We start from the raw sequence: 19618 nt of genomic DNA on the forward strand, positions 1-19618 counted from the left end.
GCAACAGAGGAATGTCCTAACAAATGAATTTACACATATCAGAACATATATGCATTTTCCATATATGTATATATCAATATGTATGTAAATTCATTTCTTAAAATATTCCTTTGTTGCCAAGTGTACTTTAAAATTTTATATTCTATTTTATCGCAAAATAAACGTCTAATAAGTACTAATAGACATCTTTTAAACGGTTTTTTGAACGTCTTATAAACGGTTAATAGACATCTTTTAAACGGTTTCTTGAACGTCTTATAAATGGCTAATAGACATTTAAATAAACGTCTTATAAAGGTCTAATTCGAAGGACACAAAAACGTCTAATCGACCAAATTTTAGACGACTATATCAACTAATCTCTTTAGTTGAAAAGTCGTTGATTCGACGTCTTTTCAACTGATGATTTCTCACTGGGGTGTCTCTCCGGCGGAATTATATTTTGCACAAGATTTAAGATTCCCGTTGGATTTATTACGAGGAAGTCCTCCAGTGCTAGGGCAAGAAGTTTCGATTGGGAGTTATGTCAGAGAATTGAAAGAAAAATTGAGGGATACATAGAGATACTCGGCAGCGTTTGGATATTAGATTATTTCGGTCAAAGGCGCGTTATGATCAGAAAGCTCGTCAAATTCATTTTGATGTTGGTCAAAATGTTTGGTTCTATAACCCTAGGAGGGTTAAAGGAAGGGTTCCTAAATTACAGAGTAATTGGGAAGGACTCTGTCAAATAGTGAAAAAACTTAGTGATGTTGTTTTTGGTATTCGCAAATTGAATAGGCATAGGAGTAAAGTTGTTCATGCTGATAGGTTAGCTCTATTTTATGAGAGACAGATTTTTTAGTTAAGAAAGTTATCGGAACCTAATAGGGAATAATGTTTAGATTTTTAAGAGGGAAATATTGGGTTGAGTAAAAAGTCATTGCGTATTTTTTGTATGTTTTTCAAAGTCATTTATTTGTATAAAGAACAAAGATCAATCAATGATATATTTTCCGTTTTGTTCGATGATCTTTTGCCATCTTTCGGTGAGCTTCATAATTCCCCGTTCGTAGAAGGACCTGTCTTTATTGGCGAAAAACTGAACAAAGTGCTGATTTACCGCCTCATCCGAATTTAACGTTATTCCACGCAAGGAGTTTTGAAGAGAGCGAAACAAGTGGATGTCTGACGGCGCAAGGTCAGGCGAGTATGCTGGGTGGGGCAACACATCCCATCCAAGCTCCAATAATTTTTGACGGGTCGCCAAAAATGTGTGTGGTCTCGCGTTGCTGTGATAGAACACAACTCCTTTACGATTGACGAGCTCCGGACGTTTCTGGATGACAGATTCGTTCAAACTATCCAATTGCCGACGGTACACATCCGAATTGATTGTTCGGTTCCTTGGTAGGAGCTCAAAAAACACCATACCCTTCCAATCCCACCACGCTGAGAGCATAATCTTCCTCTGATGAAGTTCTGCTTTTGAAGTCGTTTGAGGCGAATCATCACGTCGGGACCAAGACCGTTTGCGTTCCACATTGTTGTAAACAATCCACTTCTCATCACCAGTTATCATTCGTTTCAAAAAAGGATCGTTTTCTTTACGTTTCATGAGCATATCGCAGATGTTTATACGCGCCGTCAAATGAACTTCTTTGAGTTCATGAGGAATCCAAATATCGAGCTTGCTTACGTATCCCAGCTTCTTTAGGTGGACGTGAACACTTTTTTGACTGATCTTCAATGTTTCTGCAATCTGTCGTGTCGTGTAACGTGGGTTTGACTTGATCAATGCCTTTATTTTGTCGTCATCAACCTCGGTGGGCCTTCCTGACCGAGGAGTATCTTTGAGATCAAAATCACCAGCGCGGAATTTCTTGAACCAGTTTTGGCACTGATGTTCTTGTAGAGCATCGTCACCGTAAACTTTACGCAACTTTTCACAAGCTTGACGCGCGTTCTTCCCTTTACGGAAGTAAAACAGTAAAATATGGCGAAAATGCACAGTTTGGTCTTCCATCTTCAACTTGTTGTAAAATCTCCAAAACTCAACCAAATCGCTCAATTTTTTTTTAGAATGAAGCTTAAACCGTCAGCTGTTAAACGATATATGACAAACATATGTGTGAATGACTCTAGTACTGCCAAAACTGAACTAATGCCATCTGTTGCAAAAATACGCAATGACTTTTTACTCAACCCAATATTAAAATATTAATTATTATGTGTGTGATTATTAGGATATTTGTTTTGTTGACAAGTGTATTATTTGGTTTTGTATTTATGGTGTTCAGCGAGAGCTGTTCAAGATTGAATTCGTGGAACATTTTGAGATGAGAGGATTTGAACATTTTGTTTTTGAAGACTGCCTCACCCGCGGTTTTTGAGCTATGTTTTCCCGTCGGGTCTTAGGGCGAATGCCGAGGCAGGGGCTTGGGGAGTCCTCTTTGAAGGATGTCGGGTCCACAGTAGATACCCCCCTCTTGTCCGAAGATTTGCGACAACAACGTTAAGAGGAGAAATTTCCGGAGTTCGAGAGCGACTGTACGAAAGATATCAGTACGTACAATCGGGGAGAACATTGATAATCGGTTGGGTCCAAGATGGCGTATCGCTCCGTAACCTGGACAGGACTCCAAGGTAGAGCAGGAAGGTTCCTCGGAACCCTGGAGTCGTTATGCACTGGTGGAATATTTCTCTCCATTTCTGATTGTCGAGACGACAATTTTGAAGAGGGAGGGCAATGTTGCATCCTTGGATTATGCCCGTCTTCGAGAGATCGTTTCGAAGCACGTTGCCGGGGAGTTTGCTGTTAAACAACGGCGGACATGTTATTTTCGGTCGCCATGAGAGTTTCGTGACGGATGTCAATCCGCGCGGACGTGTTTAAGATTATTAACGACATTCTCTGTTCTCTATTTCTGTGAATAGTTATATAGTTCTGTTTCATTAAAGTTCTTGCTCTCTTATAACTAAGAGTTCTTATTTACGACACGGAGTGTGAGTGCCGGTTGTGTCTTGCGTGATTCGATTTATTTCGATTCTGATCCGCGGACGCAACAATATATAGCATATTGTAAATTATGCCATGTTTTTTTTTCATTGTATCGAACGCGATTACCGGCATGCTGAAGCCAGCTTTGGATTGTAGTCTGGACATGTATAGTGCAAGCCCCTGAAGCGATCATGGCTTCTGAAATGATAATTAAGCTGTTTAAACACCTTTGGATATTTATTGTAATAAAAAATAGGGTGACCAAGCTATAATGAATAAACGGTTTAACCAATCTGTTAACAATTTTCATTTTCTAATAATAGAGAAATTTAAAAAATTGCAATTAATATTTAAAAAATTTACTTACAATTAAATTAACTTCATCATGTGATTATGATAAAAATATTTGATTACATGCTTAAATTAAAATAATGCTCATCTACTGGTCGTGTTCATTTACAGGTTTGATCACGCTAATATGAATTACAAATTAGCGGTCTGATTCAAAATTTATTTATCTATGAGAACATTCACAAATTTCATATCTTTGACTCCGATCGTTCATTTTTGGCCTGTCTACGACAGTTTGCATGCTAAATTGTCGTTTAATATGGTGATTAGTATTTGACGGAAATGTTTTTTAACGTCTTTGCCGCCCTTAATCTTTTTCTGATGTGGGAAGGTTGCTTGAATATGTTCGTGGTAGGATGTCGATTGAAAGATAGAATGCACGTTCTATGTATCGACAATAAATATATTCTTCTGGTTATATGTACAAGTGTTCAATTTTGTGTGGCCCTGAAAAGGGCCGATTGTGTCGCGTTTAGCGACTCCTATGCGTGGCGAGGTTTTCTCGCCACGAGATTTGTGGCGTGGTCGCGGTCCACTTTAAGGGTCCTCGTTGGTATGAGGCCCTGGGCGTAGCTGGCGTCGAAACCGCTCGCCGGAGATGCGTGGAAGCCTTGTGGTGTGTTGGCTCCGTTTGTGTGGCCACTGTTCGGGTTGTGACCTCCCAATCCGAGTCGGAGGATTGCGTGGCCCGTTCCTGTGTGCGTGGCTTATGATGTTGTGTGCCGCGATGCACCAGGCTGCGACGATCCGTCTGCGTGGCCCGTTCCTTTCGGTCGCCTCTGGTAGTGCCGTTCCTGGGAGGTGTTAGCGCCGGTGGTAACAATAACGCTGGTACCATCCCTGGATAGGAGGGCGAAATGTACCTCCGTACCCGGACGTCCCAGGCAGCGAGTAGGCTCCTCGGAGGCCGTGTGAAGATGATGGCCGGCAACTCAATCGGCTCCAGTCTCCAGGGCAGCAGTGACCACTGTACCCTCTTGGCCGCTCATTCGGTAGTTCGGTAGTTGCTCTCCTGGTCCGCTCTCTGCCGTAGGTCGGCCCCTGGTGATCGAGGCGGCAGCGGTCGTGAAGGCGAACCTGTCGGAGTGCTGTCTACCAACTTTCAGCCGCTCTAGGCGGATGTCAAAAGAGTCGTGCTCACGTATCTGATGCTTGCGCTGTCGAAAGCGTGAGCAGACTGCCTGCCTTGTCGTTTCTCTATCTTATATACCGTTGTTGATGGTATTCTAATAGCGAGATTTCGGTCTTCTCAAGTCGTCGTCTTGCGGTTAGGTATTTGACTACCTGAGCTGTTGTGCACGTGCTTATCGCGTGTTCTTCTTCCTGTGCGTGGCACGTGATTAGCGCGTGGTCCTTCGTCCTGCGCGCGGCCCGTGCTTAGCGCGTGGTCCTTGTTGTGCGCGCGGCACGTGATTAGTGGACCTTTATCTCTCGTGAGTATTTTGCGCGCCTTATACGGCATGTGCTTATACTCAATGGTGGATTATCCGCCACAGGACCCCCTTGGTTGTGGTGAAGTCCCTTTATTTGAATCTGACCGGTGGTCTTATTGATCTTTCGGATCGGGTGTGTCCGTTTTTTATTGGTTGTTCCTGCTCTTGCGTTGTTGGCGTTGTTGGTGATTTTGGCATTGTTGGCGTTGTTGGCGTTGGTTCTCCTTCTAGGATTGTTCAAGAAAGTAAGCGTTTTATAAATTATATTATTAATTTTGTTTCTCGAACGTTCTAAAGCGAGACGTTACGTGCGAAGCCTTGTTTTCATTCCGTTTTTGCGGTTTCTTCGTATCGTTCGATTCTGACAAACACCTCGTTGTCGATAGCCGATTGGCTCTCGGAATCGAACGATCGAAATTCCTCATTTTTTGTAGTACCCGTATCAACCAGGACTATTGTGCGTGGATCGAAGAGAAGGTTTTTCGTTAAGACACTTCGTCGCAAGCCTTCACCGGGAGCACACCGAACGCCTAACGCTCATAAAGTTATAATTAAACGATAATTCGCGTGTCCGCTCATATCTTGCTGTCGCGTGCGATTACCTAAGACGGTCCGGGAGTTGGTGTCGATAGGAATAAATACTGTTCAACAAACTAAACCCGGACAAATCAATTACGTCCTATCTCTCCGATCGGCGAAACAAATAAATTCTGTTAATGTGGACGTGTAAATCGAAGGCGCGGCTACAAGGATGTATGCTGGTTTCAGTCTGTCTATTGAGATGTTGACTGGTTTTCTGTTGACCTTGATCTTATATGTCTTCTCTTATATGTCATATCTTATATCGTCTCTTTGCAGTACTTCGTATGGTCCGTCGTATGGTTGCTGTAGAGCTCCGGTTGGGGCGTCATGGCGTACGAAGACTTGCGGTGTCGTTGCCATGTCCTTGAATATAAATACTGCTTTCTGTCCGTGCCTTTTTATTACGGGTCTTAACTGTGGCATAGTTTTGCGTAATTTCTGTACTACGGTGTCTGTTTGTTGCTCTCTCTCTTGTCCCTGTTGTTCCCGTAGGAATTGTCCAAGGAGGCGAATTGTTTCTCTATAAACCATCTCGGCGGGGGTTGCCTGCAGATCTTCCTTCCATGCGGCTCTAATGCCTAGCAGTATTGTTGGCAGTACCTCCGTCCATGAGGTGGTTTGGTAGCATTTGATCGCGCCCTTCAATTGTCTGTGTAAGCGCTCGACCATTCCGTTGACTGCGGGGTGGTATGCTGTGGTCCTTATGTGTATAGTACCGGTTAACTGTGTTAACTGTTTGAATAAATCTGCTTCAAATTGCCGGCCCTGATCCGTTGTAACTCTTGCTGGTGTACCGTAGCGTGTGATCCACTCCATGTATAAGTGTTGTGCGACTGTCTCTGCGGTTATGTCTCGTATTGGGATGGCTTCTGGCCATCTCGAAAATTGGTCTATGATGATCAGGCAATATCGTTATCCCTTCGACATTGGTAGTGGCCCTACGATGTCCATGTGTATATGTTGGAATCTCTGTGTGGGATTTAGGAAGTTTCCTAACGGTGCTTGATTATGCCTTGAGACTTTTGCTTTTTGGCATGGTATGCATGCTTGTGCCCATCTCGTGCAGTCTTTTTGTGCTTGTGGCCATACATATCGTTGTGTGACGAGTTTTACTGTTGCCTTTCTTCCTGGGTGTGCCAGGTTATGTAGTGACAGAAAGATTTGTCGGCGTAGTGCTTCCGATACGTATGGTCGTGTTATCGGCGTTTCTGTGTCGCCATATAATCCGGTTATTGTTCCGGGAAGAGGTATCTTCTTTAGTTTTAGTCCTTTTTCTGCTGTCAGGATCCTTTGTAATTCTGGATCCTCCTCTTGTGCTCGTGCGAGTGCTTCGTAGTTTATTGCTTTTTCTACCGCTTCTACGCGAGAAAGAGTATCTGCCACGACGTTTTCTTTTCCGGAGACGTGTCGAATGTCGGTTGTAAATTGTCCGATCATTTCGAGGTGTCTTGCTTGCCATGGTGAGCTGCGCAATGGGTCTTGTCTGAAGGCGAACGTAATTGGTTTGTGGTCCGTGTATATTGTGAATGTTCGTCCTTCCAGCAAGTATCTGTAATGTTTTACAGCGACGTAGATCGCTAGTAGCTCTCGATCGTACGGGCTAGATTGTTTTTGTGCGTTGTTAAGTTTTTTACTTAGGAACGTCAGTGGCTGCCATTGTCCGTCTACTCATTGTTGGACTACAGCTCCGATTGCGATGTCTGAGGCGTCTGTTGTTACCGCTAATTCTGCTACTGGATCTGGATGTGCTAGTAGTGTTGCTCGAGCTAAGCTGTTTTTACAGCTGGTGAATGCTTCTTCCAGGTCTGTCGTCTATTTGATAAGCGTTTTTCCGCTTTTCTTTGGACCTTTTAGTACGTCGTTGAGGGTTGCCTGTTCTTTCGCAGCTCCGGGGATAAAACGTCTATAAAAGTTTATTATCCCTAAGAATTGGCGCATTTGTTTAATGCTGCTAGGTTTTGAAAAGTTTCTTATGGCTTCGACTTTTTCCGGAAGTGGCCTAGTACCTTCTTGTGACACGAGGTAACGAGAAACTTTACTTGCTTTGCCTCGAAAACACATTTAGCTGGATTTATTTTAATCCCGTATGTATCTAATCGGGTGAAGACTTCTCTTAAATGTTTACTGTGTTCCTCTTTTGATTTCGAGGCTATCAGTATGTCGTCTATGTAGGCGTAACAGTACTCCAGTCCGTGTAGGATTTTGTTTATAAAGCGTTGAAATGTTTGTGCAGCGTTTCTCAATCCAAACGGACAGAATTCGTAGAGTCCGAATGGGAGTGGCCTTCACTTGGACACAGTACAATTGGACACGGTGCAAATGGACACGTTACAAATGGACACGAGATTGTGCACACGGTTCAATTGGACACAGTGCATTTGGACACAGTAATTTTGGATACAGTAGCTTCTGGACACATAAGAAAATACGCATCGTTTACTTGGACACCGCTCAATTGGACACCGTTCATTTGGACACCGTTCGTTTGGACACCGTTATTTGCCCACCGTTCGTTTGGACACCGTTCATTTGCCCACCATTCGTTTGGACACCGTTCATTTGCCCACTGTTCGTTTGGACACCGTTCATTTGCCCACCGTTCGTTTGGACACCGTTCATTTGCCCACCGTTCGTTTGGACACCGTTCATTTGTACACAGAAACATGCGCACTGTTTGTTTGAATATGTAACAGATGGAGAGAAATAAAAATCATTTTGGGAAAATATAATCAGTATTCTTATAACACTTTATACTGGTAAATCTATGTAAAATATGAAATCGTGAAAAGGAGGTACATTTGAAGGTTATAATATCTGTCAAAATAAAATATATTCATACTTATATATCTCTGATACTGATGTCATTAATTTTACATTGCTTTTAGCACTTTGTTTAGCCTTTCGCATATTTGGATGTCATGCATGGATATAGTGGGTTCCGCCCCCTCTGCGGGGGAGCTCCACTTCCGGAAGATATAACCTAACCCAAACCTATTTCTTATTTAAAACAAAAATTTGGTGTGGATTACGTCGTATAATTTAAATCAAATTTTGGTGTCCAAACGAACGGTGGGCAAATGAACGGTGTCCAAACGAACGGTGGGCAAATAACGGTGTCCAAACGAACGGTGTCCAAATGAACGGTGCGCATCTTTCTGTGTCCAAACGAACGGTGTCCAAATGAACAGTGTCCAATTGAGCGGTGTCCAAGTAAACGATGCGTATTTTCTTATGTGTCCAAAAGCTACTGTATCCAAAATTACTGTGTCCAAATGCACTGTGTCCAATTGAACCGTGTGCAAAATCTCGTGTCCATTTGTAACGTGTCCATTTGCACCGTGTCCAATTATACTGTGTCCAAGTGCACCACTCCCTCCGAATGGTGTTGCTATTGCCGTTTTTGCGATATCGGAGGGTTGTACCGGGATTTGATTGTATGCCCGTCTCAGATCGATTGTTGTGAAGATCTGTTTCTGATGCAGAGTTTGTGCGAAGTCCTCTATGTGCGGAATTGGGTAGCTGTCTGGAATCGTTCTCGCGTTTAGTTTGCGGTAGTCTCCGCATGGTTTCCAGTTACTCTCTTTTTTAGGCACCATGTGTAGTGGTGATGCCCAAGGACTTTTTGATGGTCTTATAATTCCCTCTTGCAGTAAAAGGTCGAACTCTGCTTTTGCCGCTTGTAATTTATCGGGTGTCAATCTGCGTGGTCGGCTTGCTTCTGGCTGTCCTGGCGTTGTCGCTATATGGTGCTCTGTATTGTTTTGCTATTCTCTGCGTTCCTGCGAGCTGTGAGATTCCCGGGAACTCTGCTATTATACGGTGGTAGTGTGTTTCCTCTTTAACGACTTTTATTGAGGTGACTTCGCTGTATTTTGCCGTTCTTAGCGTGGCCATTCCGGTCTTCCCGTCTATTAGTTTTCGATTCTTGACGTCTGGTAATAGGTGATACTGAGCCGATGATCGGTTGTGCTACGTCTGCTACAGATGTAACGGCAGGGCCGTTACTACCGCAAAATATATATATGTATCTACGATAACATGTCTGCCTCGCTTACTCTACCCTACTCTACCTATTCCGCTCGCACAACCACCGCGCACGCTCTCTCGCTCGCGCGCATGCCACACGCACCGTCCCACTCACACTAGGCGCGCTATCTCGCTGGGCATGCGCTCTCGCTCTCGACTCGCCTTATCTCGCTCACGGTCCCCACGCGGAATCGACCCCACTCCCAGGCCGACAGTATGGTGGGAGGCCCCGGCCGGGTATATAAGCCCGGCCGGCGAGGCATCGAGACCAGATCCTGTCCCGACATCCAGCTCCCGATACCGACCTGACCAGTACTTACTACCTCCTCGGGCTAAGGTTTCACTTAGCCCTGTCGGGTTTCGCCGACTCCTGTCACCGCTCCTCGGGCTAAGGTTTTTCCTAGCCCTGTCGGGTTTCGCCGGCTCCTAGCACCTACCCGGGCTGAGGTTTCGCTCAGCCTTACCGGGTTTCGCCGGTTTCCGTTGCCAAAACCGGACCCGACGTGACACTCGGGCCTGTCGGCAATACCAACCTACCTAGCCTAACCATAGTAATAAGCCACCTGTAGATATCGCGTCATAGCCTTAAGATCGTCAGCCGTAAGTCCGCTAGTTCTAACCGCGTCGTAGTAATAAGCCTGTTAATAATAAGTCCGCTAGAAATAAGCCTGCTAGTTCTAACCGCGCCGTAATCTTAAGCCTGTAAATAAAGCCGCGCCATAGACATTAAGCCGCGTCCACTTTGCGCCGCGTACCGCTTTGTGTTTCTCGCCGCCTACCGCTTCGCACCGCCGCTTTGTCCGTCCGCTGCGCATCGGCCCGCGTCTGACACCAGCTTTCTGCCGACCGTATGGTGACCAACATCGCCTGGCCCTGCACGCTACTTTGTACATATCTTTATCTAAATAAACTATCTTTTCTACTTATATTGTGTTGCGTAAGCTTGAGTCTCCCCTCCTCTCGAACCCGGACACCGACGAGCCGATCCGAGCGTCGAGCGAGGTGACCGCGTTACAATGGCGCCCGAACAGGGACCTGCCCAGTAGAGATTCCAGCTTGCGAACACACCCCGATGAAGATCTCCTGGATGTACGCGCTTACGAAAAACCAGCTCGTGACTCTTCTAGTCAATCACGGCCGCGATAGTACCGGTAATATCGATATTCTACGACACCGGCTACGACAATTCGTAACCCAGAACCCAGACCTGTTCCCCGAACACGATACCACCGACATGCCGAACGAAGGAGAGGCAACGCCAGGCCGAGCCGAACCGATCCTTGACCGTACCGAACCGACACTAACCGACCCCACCGCGGTTCTAGACCGAATCCGCAAATGGGGCCTTTGCTTTGACGGGAAAGATACGTTCGCGTTCCTCGAGCGGTTAGAGGAATTAAAACGATCCTACCACTACGCCGACGAATTGTTTCTCTTAAGGTTACCAGAGATGTTGCGAGGAAACCCGTTGTTGTGGTACCGGAACAACTACGAGGACTGGACAACGTGGAACGCCTTTTGTACCGCCTTTAAGCTAAAGTACCTCCCACCGGACTACCAGGACCAGCTATGGCAAAATGCACAGACCCGGAGGCAACGATCGGGGGAGTCTTTCGACTAATACGCCACGGGCCTGCTAACAATGATGAGACGAGCTGGGGGCTATACGCTACAAGAGAAGGCCCGCTTGGTATATAACAACCTACACTCCAGCTACCAGCTGTACATTCGGCCGGCAGAAGCCACCAGTGTCGTCGAGCTAAGCGCCCGGGCGGCCGAGCACGAGAAGGTCCTGCGCCGGCAGAAGGAGGAACAAACACCGACCCTTAGCATGCCAAGCTCACCGGTCGCCGCCGCCGCCTACAGCCGAGAAGAATGCTGCTGGCGCTGCAAACAACGGGGCCACACGCGGCTCGATTGCAAGCGGCCGCCACGCAAGTTTTGCTCCCGCTGCGGCCGGGACGGGGTACTTACCCGATTGCCATCCACCGGCGGGAAATGGCCCCCGGGGCCGGGGAACCAGCGGCCACCGCCCGACCCGACCGAACCCCATAAGGTTCACACCTAGGCCACACTTGAAGATCCAGTTGCTCAACCGGCACTTGTGAGCCCTACTCGATTCCGACTCCGAGGTCTCGTTTGTGAGCCTACTACCGCGAAACAAGCCCGATACTGCGGCCACCCGCCTCGGAGGGTAATCCAGCAAATTCACTTGGCCGACGGCACCGAGGTACCAATTGAGCAAACCGTGGAACTACCTATCACCACGAACGACCGAATCGTGACTCACCGATTTCAGGTCATGCCGAACCTCAGCGGACCAATCCTGATCGGCATTTACCTATGGGCCAAACTGGGAGTAGCCCTACCAGTACCTCCGAGCGCCAACACCCCCGCGGTGCCCACGGTAGGAGAAGTCTCGACCGGACTAACACCACGAACCGCCGACGAGGACTACCGATTAAGGAAGTTTTTGAGCCAGGAACTATCAGCTTTCAACACCGTGCGCGGACCGACCGACCGCATTGTCCACCGGATACACCTGACAACCGACCAGCCGATCAAACAGCGCTATCGGCCGCGTAATCCAGCCATGCAGGCCGTGATCGACCGCGAGGTACGCAACATGGAAGAAGCAGGCGTAATCGAACCTTCGCGAAGCGCCTGGAGTTCCCCAGTGGTGCTGGTACGAAAGAAAGACGGCGCCTATCGGTTCTGCGTCGACTTTCGCAAAGTTAACGAAGTGACGCAAAAGGACGCCTACCCACTGCCGCACATCACGGCCACTCTCGATAAGCTACGGGGCGCCAAGTACCCTGAACCTGAAGAACGGGTACTGGCAGGTCCCGCTGGCACTCGAGAACCGGCCAATCACCGCGTTCACCGTGCCGGGGAAGGGACTCATGCAGTTCCGAACCATGCCGTTCGGGCTACACTCGGCCCCCGCCACGTTCCAACGCCTCCTAGACTCCATCCTAGGGCCAGAGCTAGAACCAAACGTACTAGTGTACCTGGACGACATCGTCGTGGCCAGCCCAACTTTCGACAAGCACCTGGAACACCTGGCCGAGGTCTTCCGCCGCCTACGCTCCGCCAAGCTCCAGCTTAATGTGGACAAGTGCCACTTTTGTCGGGACAGCCTACGATACTTGGGCCACGTCATCGACCGCCACGGCATCCGCACCGACCCCGCCAAGGTGAGCGCTATCGCCGACTAGCCAGCGCCAACCAGTCTCCGGCATGTCCGGCAATTTCTGGGATTAGCATCGTGGTATCGACGCTTTATTGCGGACTTCTCCGCACTGGCCGCACCGTTAACGCGTCTGACTCGCAAGAACGCCCGCTGGACTTGGACCGCCACCGAGCACGAGGCCTTCCAACGCCTCAAAGATGCCCTGACATCCGCCCCAGTACTCGCGTGCCCAGACTTCAAAGCGCCGTTCACTCTGCAGACCGACGCCAGCACGCACGGGCTGGGCGCCGTCCTGACTCAACAGCTAGCCGAAGGGGAGCGGGTCATCGCATACGCCAGCCGAACGTTGAATCAGGCCGAGCGAAATTACAGCTCGACCGAACTGGAGTGCCTCGCCGTCGTCTGGGGTATCCGCAGGATGCGGGCCTATCTGGAAGGATACCGATTCACCGTACTCACCGACCACCGGCCCCTGCGATGGCTCCAACGCCTAGAGGCCCCGTCAGGCCGACTGGCACGTTGGATGATCGAACTTCAACAATACGACTTCGAGATAAAGTATCGACGAGGCACCCAGAACCAGGTGGCCGATGCGCTATCCCATCAGCCCGAGGTCGCCGCAACACGGCAAACACCACCATGCGCATGGTACCGCCGGGTCAAGAAAGACGTCCAGACCCGACCAACCGATCGACCGGACTATCAGATACGCGACGGGCTCCTCTATCGGCATATACTCTACGACCTGGACTTCCGGGAAGTACCCGCAGACGCACAGTGGAAGTTATGCGTCTCGATACCCGAACGCGCCGCTCTGCTCCGACGTTGGCACGACGATCCCGCAGCCGGACACCTAGGGACGGCCAAGACCATGACACGCATCGCCCAGCAATATTATTGGCCGGGGATGCTCCGGGAAATCGCCCGATACGTACGCTCCTGTGGAACCTGCCTAGCCCATAAGGCATCACAACAGCGACCCGCCGGCACGCTGCACACCGCTCCGGTCGCCGCACCGTGGCAACAGGTTTCGATCGACCTAGTGGGACCACTGCCCCACTCTAACCAAGGGCACACGTGGCTCCTCACGATGCAGGATTGGTTCACGAAGTGGCTAGAAGTCAGGCCTCTGCGGAAGGCCACCGCTACGAACGTCACGTAGGCCTTCATCGACCAAGTCGTGTACCGACACGGGTGCCCACAATGGGTCATATCCGACAACGGGACCCAACTAAAATCCAAGCAACTGAAAAGGCTGCTAACCACGTTCGGAATCCAACACCGCACCTCGCCGCCCTACACGCCGCAGTGCAACCCGGTGAAGCGGGCTAACCGGACTATTAAGACGATGGTGGCCCAGTATATAGGAAAAAACCAGAGAACGTGGAACGAACACATCACCGCTCTCCAATATGCGTACAACACCGCATGGAGCGAGGCCACGGGGCATACCCCGGCCTACCTGAACCACGGGAGAGAGCTCGCCAGGCCGCACCCGGAAGACCGACGCCAACCAGTAAACGCAGCCCCACTCGGCACGACCCACCGACGGCTACAGGAGGCATACGAACTTGTACGAGTATGCTTAGCGCAGGCATTCCAACGCCAAGAGCGGCACTATAATATACGGCGGCGGGATTGGAGGCCAAAAGTAGGGGAGCTCGTATGGAAGAGGAACCATACCCTCTCCAACAGGGCCAAGACGTTCAACGCCAAACTGGCCCCGAAATTCGTGGGGCCCCTGGAAGTGCGAAAAATCATCTCGCCAGTCATCGTCGACCTCCGGGATCAACGCGGGCGCTGGCACCGGCACGTGCATGTGCAGGAACTAAAGACGCATCCGGACCACCCCCTGGCGACATAAGCCCGCCCAATAACAATTATCAGCGGAAAAAAACCTGAGGTTACCGACCGCGATTATCGGCACAAGCGAATAACGCCGATAACAACCGTGAGAATCGCGATTACCGAGCGCAAGCGCCGGTACGCGCGAGGACACCCGCGAACCACGGCTGATGGCATTACCTGTCCCGTAACACGCTCCGAAAAGCACCCAAAAACCGCGCGTGCCGCCTACCGAATTTCCGCGCGAGGGTATAAAAGGCCGAACGCCGGGCCACGAGACAATCAGTCCATTAGCGACAGCCAAGCATGCCGATCGACCAAGAAAGGAGGCAATTGGAGGAGTTGTTCGGGCGATGGTCCGACGACGAAGAGGGCGAAATCCCGGATGGGCCGGGACCTAACCTCCGTCACGCCGCCGCAGACGCCTGACCCCCCCCCCCGGCCGTCACCGCGGATCGGGACCAGGATCCAGCGGGGCGACGCCGAGACCAGGCGGAAGATTCGCCTCCTGGCCACGCCGCCACCACCACCGCCAGGCCGACACCGACGCACCGCGGTACCACCACGACCACCGGCCGCCCGAACCATATCGACGGCATGCGCCGCCGCCGCCACGCCAGCCGCCGCTACGCCAGCCGCCGCCACGCCAGCCGCGACCCGCGGACCGCGCCCTCGGCCCACCACCACACCATCACCACCAGCGCTAACCCGGCCCCGGAGCGAGGAGCTACCCGGCTCGCGCACGCCGTCGGAGCACGTCCCCCGGGGCCAATCCGGGTCAGAGTCGCCGCGGGAAATGTCCTGGAGGTTCCGTATCGCGCCGTGCACCACTCGCGGCGGTATCGGCAGTGGACCCCGGATGGACAATGGACCCTCCTATTTAACAAGGACGGGACCCTCCGGAGTAGCCGCCTACGCCGAGCTGCCCCACGACCACCGACAAGAAGGGGGGTGATGTAACGGCAGGGCGTGGTCCTTCGTCCTGCGCGCGGCCCGTGCTTAGCGCGTGGTCCGTGTTGTGCGCGCGGCACGTGATTAGCGCGTGGGCCTTTATCTCTCGTGAGTATTTCGCGCGCCTTATACGGCATGCGCTTATACTCAGTGGTGGATTATCCGCCACATCTGAAAAAATGTTGTTCAAGTAATACACGAATAATAAATAAAATAATAAGTAAATAATAATTAAAATAAATTAAATCAAAATTTTTGGTTAAATTTGTAGAAAAAAATTCTCATTGTTATGTAAATAAAAGCCGTGTGTGTGTGTGTGTGTGTATGTGTGTGCGCGCGCGCGCGTATGTGTCCTATAGAAGTAGTAAATAGATAGCTAGACATATCAACTAACAAATTTTAAGAATTTATGACAGCTGAAACTGAAACAAATTTTCAAGTAGTAAGCAAAATTTAAAAATTATTTACATATTAAGTACGTGCTCCGTTTGCATCATCATCCAATAATTTATTGAATGCCTTCAAACTTTCTATATTTTGTATTGGAAATTGTAATAGGATAGAATGTTTAGCATTCTGTGGGATTTCATTAAAAGAATTAGTCCAGAAGAGACATTCTTAAAGCTTCAAGTTTATGCAATATTCTTTCAATATTGTAACGACATGCAGCTGTAAATAGAAAGATAGCTTTAGTCAGTTATGTGTGTAAGCTGTAAGACTTCTCATTGATATAAGTGAAATAATCAAGATGAGTCTTCTCTCAAATTATTTAAAAAAACATATATGTTCAGTTGGTATCTCTATCTTATTAAGGAGATTAGAGCGTTACACAATATACAATATAATGAAAAAACTTTTGTAGATTTAAATATTAATAAAATCATAATCAAAATTTTATAAAGATTACGAAGTTGGTTATTGAAAAACTTAATTGAAAAATCGCCAAAATCACATGCACTCTTGTACTCACGATAACAATGTGTATGACATTTTGTGGAGGACGGATCCGTAACAGTAGCAGCAGTAGTTTCTTGCTTCGGAACTGAGGGAACGTGAGAAGACTGAGGTTTCTTGGTTTACTATGTGTATTGGTATATCTATTGAAACAAAACCGGCATTTCAAGATATATTCACTTTAACTACAAAATAATCATAACTATATAAAGCTGCAAGTTTTGTGAAAAAAAATAAAAGTTTGTTATAGGTATGTTTAGAATTTGTTAGTACCATGCCAGATTCCTAATGATTCAGTGATACTTACTGGCTTTAACAATACTACGAATAATTGGTTTAACATCCTTGCGTGGTTGGAAACAAACTGAATCTGGAAATATAAAAATTTAAAATAAATATTACAAAACTTGACATAGCAATCTTATTTTTGGGGGAAACTAACCAGAATTGAGATTTTCGTCACATTTATTAGCAGGTTTTTTCAAATCAAGAGTTTTTTCGACAGATTGTACAGGGTCATCTACAAAAAAATCCCCGTCGTCCAAGGGTTGTGTGTCTTCGAGTAATAATTCATCCTCACGATTATTGTTGTCGTCAGGCTCCAAATGTATATTTTCATTTTTAATATTTTTTACGTTCTGACTTTTAGAGGGAATTGTTGGACCTAAATAATTATATATATGCAATTAAATTAAAATACAATGAGAACGTTAAAATGGCAAAATAATAAATTTAGACGAGTACTAGATATACAAAAAATAATGGAAATTATCTTATGATCTTTTTAACATTGAACAACATTTTTTACTTTTGCTTTAGATTCCACCAAATTTTTTTGTTTTTCGTCATCAATATTTTATGCAAATATAGGAACATTTTCTTTAATTCTAGTCGTAACGGCTAAGAAAAAAGTATAAAGAAATGCATATGCATTTACAAAATATATAAATGTATAGATATAATAAAAAATTGATACACTATACTCCCCGATTTATCATCGGTATCTTCACTAGATGAAATTAAATGTGCCGGTTTTTTTCGAAGACGTTTCTGCGGAAGTTGATCACTTTGATTAGTGATACTAATGGTTTCTCAATGTTAGTAGATAAATCAACAGCAGCAATTTCTACTGATCCAGCAGTTTTATAATCATCTTAGAGAAAATTAATTTATATAAATTTAATAATAATCAGAAAAAAAGTATTAAAGATAGTAATTAATCATCTATCAATATTATATTGAACTTAATTACGGTCCTAATACTCTTGTGTATTTGATGGCAGTCCAATTATTTTTTGGATTAGTTGCTTTTTTAGATTCTATCGTTAGATTACCAGTTTTCGGGGGGCATTGTATTTTCTGTGTTTTAACATTTAACCAGGCACAGTCGCACACCAATCATGGCAAAATGCAACAAAATACATCTGAGAAAATAGCAATATTTATAAGGACTAATGTGAGGTTATTTGTAATTCATATCTAATGTTCTAATACTCTTTGTTAAACGTCGTTAGTTTCATATATTTATTCGCTTGAAAAGTATTAAATTTTCTATTTTTAAAAATTATTAGTATTTATTCAATACACTTATCTTAATTAATTGTTTTACAACGCACTAAACTGCATACAGCGTATGGGTGTTTTCCAGCAAGGTACACAGATGACACAGAGTAATACATAGTATCATACGATTGGCTATCAAATACAGAATTTTAAATTTCTTCATTTGTCTGTTATTCTCTTCGAAATGGTTGTGTAAACATTTTTTATACTGTAACTTATCTTTTATACTGTGATCGCTATATGTACAGAAGACGTAGCAGCGCTAGTAGCAACGCACGCAATATGAATCAGAAGTTACAAAATTATTAAGTAAATATGCAAAATTATCAAAGAAAGATTTTATTTAACGTGTAACTACAAATCTTTTTAAAGTATTTTCATATAAATGTAAAAAAAACTCAATACTTTGGTAAGTTACAACCAGAATTATTATAATATAATTGAAAATTTTACATTTCACTTACGAATTATTTTCAAAAGTTTCGAACTCATAACAATTTCAACAAATTATTACAAATTAAGGGGATCCAACAGTGACGAGCGAACTCCGACGGGTTAGCGCCCTCATCTAAGCGTAACTAAAATTATCGATAATACCGACCGAAATTATCGATAATATCAATAATTTTAGTTCCGCTGTTACCGATAATATTTCTGCATGTTTTATGCATATTTGAAAGAGAATTGTGTTCAATATGATGAAATCGGACAACATCGTGTATTTCTACTGCTCTATTGCCTCGCATGCATATTTAAGCGTATCTAAGCGTATAGATAACAGTATAACATAGACACGTGTCTGCCTTTATTGCATATTTGAACACAATTGCACACATTGCTTATATGGACTTATATATATATATGTGCGTGTGTGTGTGCCTTCCATATATCTTTCCAAGAGGAATAATATTTGGCCATGTATGTGTGTGTGTGTGCATGTATTGTTATATATATATATATATATATATATATATATATATATATGTGTGTGTGTGTGTGTGTGTGTGTGTGTGTGTGTGTGTGTGTGTGTGTGCCTTTTATATATATATATATATATACATACATACATACATACAATGGCACAATACATATATATGTATTATAATATATAATAACGGTTATATTGCTAATCTTATATAACTATTAAATCGCATCCGATTCAAAATATTGTAAAGCAACCAGCACACGTAAATCGCCTCTGGGATATTTTTTACAATAACCAGCACACGTAAATCGCCTCTGGGATATTTTTTACAATAACCAGCACACGTAAATCGCCTCTGGGATATTTTTTACAATACTCAGCACACGTAAATCGCCTCTGGGATATTTTTTACAATAACCAGCACACGTAAATCGCCTCTGGGATATTTTTTACAATACCCAGCACACGTAAATCGCCTCTGGGATATTTTTTACAATAACCAGCACACGTAAATCGCCTCTGGGATATTTTTTACAATACCCAGCACACGTAAATCGCCTCTGGGATATTTTTTACAATAACCAGCACACGTAAATCGCCTCTGGGATATTTTTTACAATACCCAGCACACGTAAATCGCCTCTGGGATATATTTTTAACCAGAACGCTCATGCAAACCGCATCTGGTATGAAATATTTACAACCAATTCACGAAAAGATCGCTTCTGGGATCAAATATTTCGGCAATATTTAGAGCGCACATGCAAACCGCATCTAGTATGAAATATTTACAACCAGTTCACGAAAAGATCGCT

General features: G+C 45.9%; 1 pseudogene; it reads right to left on the minus strand.

Annotated features, from left to right (window-relative positions):
- Positions 1-3541: 3541 nt before the first annotated feature.
- LOC138940153 (uncharacterized) lies at positions 3542-17739 on the minus strand (annotated as a pseudogene).
- Between the last annotated feature and the right edge of the window lie 1879 nt (positions 17740-19618).

This window comes from Polyergus mexicanus, unplaced genomic scaffold (assembly GCF_030449975.1).
Source record: "Polyergus mexicanus isolate NDT 795.1 unplaced genomic scaffold, iyPolMexi1.0 SCAF_16, whole genome shotgun sequence".
In the NCBI taxonomy this organism is placed as follows: Eukaryota; Metazoa; Arthropoda; class Insecta; order Hymenoptera; family Formicidae; genus Polyergus; species Polyergus mexicanus.